The sequence below is a fragment of the Hylobates moloch genome, unplaced genomic scaffold (genome assembly GCF_009828535.3).
Source record: "Hylobates moloch isolate HMO894 unplaced genomic scaffold, HMol_V3 SCAFFOLD_4, whole genome shotgun sequence".
Taxonomy (NCBI): Eukaryota; Metazoa; Chordata; class Mammalia; order Primates; family Hylobatidae; genus Hylobates; species Hylobates moloch.
The window spans coordinates 86,151,494-86,160,861 of NW_026652279.1; positions in this window are offsets into that span (position 1 = coordinate 86,151,494).

The window sequence follows — 9,368 nt, forward strand, 5'->3', positions numbered from 1 at the left end:
AAGAAACAACAGTTTTGAAGAGAAAGTGAGAAAGCTAGGGGCCAGAGCAGAGAGGCAGAATTGAGGGAAGCCACGTGGCTTTGAGAGGTGGAAGGCAGTGTGATGGTTAATATTGAGCGTCAACTTGATTGGATTGAAGGATACAAAGTATTGTTCTTTGGTCTGTCTGTGAGGGTGTTGCCAAAGGAGATTAACATTTGAGTCAGTGGACTGAGAAAGGCAGACCCACCTTCAATCTGGGTGGGCACCATCTAACCAGTAGCCAGTGCTGCCAGAATAAAAGCAGGCAGAAGAACATAGACTAGACTGTCTTCTGGCCTTCATCTTTTTTTCGTGCTGGATGCTTCCTAACTTTGAATACTGGACTCCAAGTTCTTCAGCTTTTGGACTCTTGGACCTACACCAGTGGTTTGCCAGGGGCTCTCGGGGCTTTGGCCATAGACTGAAGGCTGCACTGTCAGCTTCCCTACTTTTGAGGTTTTGGGACTTGTACTGGCTTCCTTTCTCCTCAGCTTGCAGATGGCCTTGTATGGGGCTTCACCTTATGATCGTGTGAGTCAATACTCTTTAATAAACTTCCTTTCATATATACACCTATCCTATTAGTCCTGTCCCTCTAGAGAACCCTGACTAATACAAGAAACATTCTCTTCCAGCTCCTGGTCTTGTGTGAACTGGTCTCTACTTTACTTTCATCTCAGGAGGCTCTGAGATCCCACTTTTACTTAATGATGGGGTTTGGCTATGTTACCACCCAAACCTCATCTTGAATTGTAGCTCTCATATTTCCAAGGTGGTGTGGGAGGGACTCTGTAGGAGGTAATTGAATCATGGGGGCGGATCTCTCCCATGTTGTTCTGGTGATAGCAGATAAGTCTCACGAGATTTGATGATTTTATCAAGGGGAGTTCCCCTGCACGTGCTCTCTTGCCTGCCGCCATGTAAGATGCACATTTGCTCCTCATTTGCCTTCCACCATGATTGTGAGGCCTCCCATGGCCTCACAGCTATGTGGAACTGTGAGTCTATTAAACCTCTTTCCTTTATAAATTCCCCCGTCTTGGATATGTCTTTCTTAACTGCGTGAGAACAGACTAATACACTTAAGCTACCTGAAGTGGTTTTGTTTCTGTAAATTGTGAATTTCTTAAATGTGCCCCGATTAAGATATTTCCCTTTGTCTCATTCACTTTTTTCCTCCCCCAACTCAATTTATTCATCCTATTTAGTCTTGATCTATTTCTCTGGGATTTGCAACCATCTTATTTCTTCTCTCTCCCTGTAATTCACTCTGAAAGTCTTGTTTCTCATCAAACTGAAAAATATTGGCAATGGTAGAAAACCAAAATAAAGAAAAAGAAAAATGATCATATTATTTAGGCAAAGTTGAACTGAAATGTGTTCACATTTTTGAGTTAAGAAATAAAAAAAAGAGTCAGGACTCATCACTTATTCAACATATGATAGTAAAACTCATCTGTGTGTCTCTTTTTACTTCTAGTAACTATCCCAGTTCTTTTGTGAACATATCTTTTTAAAAAATTTTTGGTCAACATATAAAGCTGAAGATGTAATTCCTACAAACTAAGATTGTGTAGAGCAATGCAACTTTCGATTAGAACTGATCTTTCTTTAGAGTCTGAAATCACCATTGCTTTAAACAGCACTTTGCCTTATAAAAGGAGTTAATTTCATACCAAAATTAAAGGGTCAGTACTTAACGTAGGATTTTCTCCTTGATAAACAACTAGTCTCCAAGAAATATGATTTCAAATAACTCAGTATGCTGATAGTTACTAATGTTATTACAAATATTACCTTTATGAAAATTGTTATTCTGTTGATCAAATATACACTTATTTTAGTTATTATCAACATTAAAAAATTTAAGTATTATAGAGGTTTTTGTGGCCTAGGAACATTAAGTGATAGCTTAAAGAAAAAGCCTAAATATTCTGTCTTAGCATTTAAGAATGAAAATTGTGCGCTATGGTTTGAACGTGTCTCCCAAAGTTCACGTGTTAGAAACTAGATCTCTAATATTAGATGTTGAGAGGTAGGACCTAATGGGAGGTGTTGGGGTCATGGGGGAACTCTCCTCATGAATTGACTAATGCTAGAATTTTGGGAGTGCGTTTGCTATCTCAGGAATGGGTTCCCAATAAAATGGTGAGTCTGGCCCCCTCTTGTCCTCTCTTGCACTTTTGCCTCCTGCCATGGGATGACACAGCAAGAAGACCCATGCTAGATGTTGGAGCCTTGATCTTGGACTTCCTAGCCTCCATAACTGTGAGAAATACATTTATGTTCATTGTAAATTATGCGGTCTCAGGTATTCTGTTAATAGCAGCATAAAATAGACTAAAACAACTGCTCAATAAAAACCCTACATATAACCAAATTATGGTAATGATACTCATAGAAAAGACAATTTTAATCCATTTATCAGATTCTTTTTTAACAATTTCAAAGATCTTAAGTAATTATGCCATTAATTATTTTATTCAGGCCATTGGTGAAATGAATATAAGAACAAATGATTTATAGAAAAACACATTGGCTGGGTGCAGTGGCCCACACCAGTAATCTCAGAACTTTGGGAGGCTGAGGTGGGAAGATCGCTTGAGGCCAGGCATTCAGGACCAGCCTGGGAAACATGGCAAGTTCCTGTCTTAACAAAAGGTTAAAAAAATTAGCTGGCTGTGGTGGTGCATGCATGTGGTCCCAGCTACTGAGGAGGTTGAGGCAGGAGGATCACTTAAACCCAGAAGTTCCAGGCTGTAGTGAGCTAGGATCACACCACTGCACTCCAGCCTTGGCAACAGAGCATGGCCCTGTCTCAAAAAAAAAAATATATATATATAGATAGATAGATAGATAGATAGATAGATAGATACTAAAAAATAAGAAAAAAAATTGGTAAGTAAGACATCTACAGGGTACACACTTTCCACTATGTAAGCAGCCCTCATTCTATGGCTTCTGTGGCCAAGAGTTCTATGCATTATACCTACATTGATGAGAATAATGCACTTTAGAACTTCTGAATTCAGTTTCAGCTGTGTCATAGACTGTGTGTAGTCAAAGTTATTTTTTTCTTTATATCTCTATTGTTTGGTACAGTGATTGAAACTAAACTATTTCTTTCACATGATAGAAGGTGCTTTGAAAATAAAGAAATGAGATACATGTTAAATATTTGCATTGGGTTGTAAACATAGGGTAAGATGTGATTTACCATTGTTTGCATGTTATGAAAAATGTCTGTATTGCACCTATGTGGAACAAAACTAATATGCTGAAAGGAGTTAGGTGAGATTAAAAGCAATAGGTACACAGCAAGGTATTCCTTAAGGAGATAGTTATTTGCAGCTTATTGTGCATAAACAATCATTATGTGATCTATTGAGCTGCTTGTATGCATTTTCTTTGCATAGTCCTTGATTGTGAGGTTGAGAAAGGCCATTTTTGTCTGTTGAGTGTCACTAGTAAAAATGGCTGGAATTTAACTCCAGGGAATTCTCTGAGTGTAGTTGATAATTGATCCACATTAAAATGAGCTTTGTGAATGAGACTGACGAAGTCCACTACACCAGCGTGTCTAAAATAATTATCCCACTCTTAAGAATACATTCCTGAAGAACTAGTTTTGTACATACCAAAGAGACAGAAACAGTTGGGGTTTTCCCCAGTTCATTTATATTCACTGCCAAAATCTGACCATCATAATAAAGCACTCCCTCTGTCCAAAGGAAAGAGATGTTAATCGTGGTTCCTGTTCCATTCTATTTAAAAGTACGTCATCCATTCCATTGCATCTGCATTCACGATCACACAACCTACAGTCCTGTTGGTATTCAGTCCTTAGGAGAATACTAATCCTTTTACGAGATTTAGAAGTGCTTAGTATATGTTATTCTATGGAGTGACCTTGCATTTATTTTTTTTCTGGTAAGTGGAAAGAGGCCAGAGGTGGGCACTCTGAAACACAACTAGCAGGGCCTAGGCATTCATTGTAGACACTATAAAGAAGAATGCTGAAGAGAACTTAATGTGCTGATTAACAAAGATGCCGCAGGAAAGAAATTTCTGGAGTAAAATGTCCTGACTTTAAAACGATCTTTTCTTTGGTGGTTTATTTTTTATTTGTTTGTTTGTTTTAAAATAATTGAAATGGCTGTACTTGTCAGAGACAACATCCTGTTAGCCACAATCTTTTTCAATGAAGGAGAGAAAATGCATTTGTTTTGCCTATTTGACTTGAGAGATGTGAGGCTGCCAAAGAACAAGACTGGAATTCCCCTGCAGCAATAAATATTGCTGTGGATTAAAGAAAGAAACATTTCTTTTCCCAAAGTGCACTCTTTATAAATAGAAAGCAGATGCAGAAACAGAAGAGTGAGATATTACTCTTTCTGAGAAGAGGAGCTCAGTTGGAAGCTCCAAGACATTGGAATCCAGAGATTAAGGCAGAAAGGGGGCCAATGTGGTCAGAGATTCTTTCTCTAATAATAGGTATTCACATGAGTTGGTCGGCTCTGTTTGCGTGATACACATCTAAAAAGAATATTTATGTTCCCAATAGAAGGCATATTGTCTTCCTATGAGTTACAGAAGAGAACTCACTGCCTCAGTCACCTTTGTTCAGACACTTCAGTTTGTTCCCAGGATCTGACAAGGAGTGCTTTAAAATGGCTGTGAACTGAATGTGCTTTTTGGTAACCAACATGCAATGCAAATGAGTACCCCAAATATTCCTCCCAGGGGCAGAATTCAAGCAGTGTGGGTTGCCTGGAGTGCCTATTTGCATGTCAATCCCTGTGGTCTTCCTACTCAAAGTTACATCACTTGATAGCTAAATTTTAGTTCCAGAAGTAAATTCCTGACTTTAGAGAGCAGAAGCATAGACTTGGTGTCTCCTCCTTACTTTGGTAACCTCTGTCATTACCTTTTTACTCTACTGTACGTGCACTTCTAATAAGCACCAAAGCCTTTCCGTTTCTACGGACCTATGGAAAACTTTGCCTTCAACCTCTGAATGTTTGCTGAAAATCAACTGACAAAAGGCAGATTAGTGGGAGAAAAGGCACACAAATTTATTAACATGCACAGGGGAGAACCACAGAGTGATTATCCCACCATGAATTGGGATAGAGGTGCTGACATACCCTTCTTCTTAGGGAGGAGGAAGATGGGGAAATGTGGATTATTTTAGGGAGGTAATAAATGATTTTTAGGGGAATTCAGCGGTCTTGAAGAATGTACAAAGGCCTGAACAAAGTCTGTTGGGCTTGCAGAGCAGACAGTGGTTTATGACAAATCTGTCCAGATATGTAGACAGACTTTGGTCTTTCTTCCTGCGATGAGTTAATAAAAACTCAGGAAGGGACCAGAGGTCATTGTTTTCTTTTTGGCAAGTCTGGACTTCAGGCGGATAAGGAAAGTTCAGAGAACAACTTTATCCTGTGCTTTGGGAAAGAAAGGATTGAGAGACAGGAAGCAGGAAAGGTCGGAGAGATCTTGAGGCTTCTGCAGTTCAGCAGGTGAAAGCCCCACATTTTGGGTTATTGGCTTCTGAGCCCCAACAAGTTCCTCTGGGAAACTGTTCTATGGTTTCCTTTTTCTTACTTTACTATTTATCAGATTTTCAGAGTGCATGCCCTGCTTTGGGGTACTTCAAATAGATGTGAAGCATGCTTCTTGCCACGTCTCCAATGATTTAATAGTCTCAAGTGAGATCATTAAAAGTGAGGGACGGCCAGGTACAGTGGTATGTGCCTGTACTCCCAGCTACTCAGGAGGCTGAGGTGGCAGGATTGCTTGAGCCTACGAGTTCAAGGCTAGCCTGAGCAAGACGTCTCAAAAAAAAAAAAAAAAAAGAGGGACTAATTTATTAGTTTTATTTATTAGTTATTTATACTATTCTTCATCTAGAAAAGATTTGAAGGGCTTGTTTCATTCACTTGTTAGTAATTAAGCATCTCCACTGTCCTTATTTGGACCTATTTTTATATGTCCTTTTTATATTTGGAAATAGTTTGGCATTTTCTTTGGAATATGGATGCAGGGGTAGAGTGGAGATGTGGGCATCATAATGTCTTCAGTCAACAGTTCCTTATTTGAAGTGGTCTCTGGCATACATTTTCATTGTTCCTTTTGCAGTTATTTTAACTGTTTGTTTCAGAGTCTATTAGATCTCAGGAGGATATAATCTAATGAAGATTTAATCATACATTTTATATATTCCTTTGACATGTCTTTTAAAAAAAAAATTAGGAGAAAAATCTTGTTTCTGGCAACTGGGAAATGCCCATTCCATGGGTAATGGCTTATACGTTATAGACCTGGTGGACTGAGTTCTTCTCTCATTGAATTGAAAATGACCTTTGAGGCCATAAGAAGCCTTTAGTTCGCAACTTTGGGTGTTAAAAAGATTAAAGTATTTAGCACAAGGAAAACTAGAACTTTATTGTAACTTTTTATATTTAGAAATAGTTTGGCCTTTTCTTTGGAATATGGATGCGCAGGGGTTAAGTGGAGATGAGAGCATCATCATTTCTTCAGTCAACAGGTCCTAGAAAGGGTTCCATATTTGAGGGGTAATGTTATTGAAATTGAAAGTGGTTTTTCAATATAAAAATATGGCACCTGGCAATTTAAAGTTGCAGTACATTCTAAGTTCGAAAAGCAATTATTCTGAAATACCTTACTCAAAATATAGCACTAGTTAAGTTACAGACCAACTAACCAACTCTTAAGTGAACTAGAAATCACTATAGGTAAATGTTTATCTGACTTCAATGTGAAGAAGCCTTTTTAAATTTTACCATGAAGAATATAGGTAGGCCTCACTATATTAAAAAAAATTCTATACTTCAAAAAACACTATACTCAATATGAGAAGATAAATATCAAATTGAGGGTAAAATTGTAAAATATGTGGGAGGAAAAAGATTACAGCTTTGAAAATATAAAGAGTACCGAACAATCAGCAAGAAACTAATTAAACCTGGTAAATTTAATACAGATGCTTGTCTTTGTTTATTTTTAAAGCCCCACTGAGTAACAATAAAGGAATATTTTAAAAAAGAACTTACAAGGACAAAAGGATGAGAAAGAAGACAACTAATAACTAGAGATATTAATCAAATGTTAGGAGTCAAAAAACAGATGAACATGTGGGAACTGATGTCACAGAGCAGAGAAAGCTGACACCTAACTGTAAGAGACAAATAAAGTAAGAAGTAACAATTGGCTTAACTGAATACTAGAAAGGCCAGGAATTGGAGTCACCAAGTACTTCTAAAGGTAGAAGTGTGTACCTAAGTGGAAAACCAGTTTGGTTAAATGTCTTTAAAAGGATAACCTTGAGACCCTCAGACCTACTTCCCCATATCATACAGTAATGAGACTCCCCTCCCTTGGTCTAGTAAAATATTCAAGTTTTACTTTTTGAAGACATTGAAACATGGAAGAACCAGCCCTAGTAACATCAGACAAACCTGAAGGGGCAATAGGCCATGGGGTAAGAAAACAATAAGTGGAACTTAACACATAGAAGTGTGAAATTCCTCTTGCCTTTTTTTTTTCTGCTTGCATCTGAGAAGGATGACAACCAGGTTTACTCCTCTGGGGTTCCCTACAAAATAGCCAGGCCTTCTCAAGCACTTCAGAGTGGGATCTTACAGTCAATAAGCTCTTCCTGCACAACAGGCTTACTAGTCCTAGGTTTGCTGTCAACATTTTAAAATTTGGATCAGTTACCAAGAATCACTGGTATTTGAGAAAAACCTCTCATTAAATGAACCAACAGATGACAGAAGAGATGATGCAGAAAGCGGAGAAAAGCTTAAAACAAAGCTGTCATTAGTATCTTCAGAGAGATAAGAAAATATTTTGATTCTAGTAGTAAAAGAATACATTCCAGCTATATAAAGAGGGGACATATGAAGAACAATATACAGCCCTTGGATATCAGAAATATGGCAGAAATAAATATAATGGAAAGATGAGAGGACACAGTTGAGGTCACATATCTCTTTAACAAGAGCTATAAATAGCTCTTGTTAAATTGAGATAAATAGAACAAAAAGATAAAGAATTAGACAATAGGAACAAGTATAAGAAAATATGATTATTCTGAGGTTCTAACATCTATATAACAGAAATTTCAGATGAGTTCAGAGAAAATAGAAGAAATAATGCAAGAAAAATCTTCCAAACTGAAAGATATGACTATAAACACTCAACAAAATTTCCAACTACCCACAAAAGCAATACTACTACTAATAAAAGCCATACCAAGGCACATTTGCATAAAATATCAATACAATTAGGATAAAGAGAAGATTCTGAAAGCTTCCAGAGATGATGATGATAATAACAACAATAATAGTATTCACATACAAAGGATCAGGAATCAAAGGGAGATTTTTCAATAGTAACACTTGGGACTAGACAAAAATGAAGCAACACCTTCTAAATTGTGAAAGAAAATGATCATGAACCTAGATTTTTATACCCAGTCGAACTGTCAATCAAGTATGAGAGTAGAATACAGAGCTTACCAGATGGTCTAAAAAAATGAGTCTTCTACATGTCTTTTCTCAGGGAGATTCTGTAGGATATGCTCTATGAAAATCAGTGAGTCACAGAAGAAAAAGTAAAATGAGATCCCAATTTAGAAAAGAGGAAATTCCTATAATTAGCACTTTATAGTAGACAAAAAGGGCAACCAGTATAGACTGGAACTGGAGGATGAAGAACCTTAGGGGAGAAGTTTCCAAGAAAAGAATAAAAGGGAAACCGTACAGAAAAGGCTTTTACAGAGTTTGAGAATGTGGTCAGATCAAGCCAGAGATTTAAAGAAAGCCAAGTACAGAAATAAATAAAAATTAACTCAATGGAAAACAAAAGTTTATATTTAGGAAAGGATATATAAGCATAGTATACTTTCTGACTCACACATGAGCAGTGCTGTTGTTCTCTATCATGATACTCTTATTTGGTTTGAGATGGTCTTTCTGTATTCAATGTGAAAGATAAAATGCACATGACAATTAGGTGATGATTTTATTCAGGCTATTACAACAGGGAGAACTTTCCTCAATGAGGAACTTGTCGAAGAAAAGGAAGGGGAGCCTTGAGCTTTATAGAGGCAGAAAAAAGAGTCATCAGCAAGTCTTATCAGAATCAGGAGGAAGAATGGAAATGGGTCTCGGCTAAGTCACTGAGGAAAGGTGGAGGCAGAAATTATCTCAGAATGCAGGACAGCAAAAGGATCCTTTGCTGGTTGGTGGTTTCTCAATATACAAAGGGGTGGGGGAGATTTCTCAATCTTCCCTATCTTCCCTGCTATATGGAACACA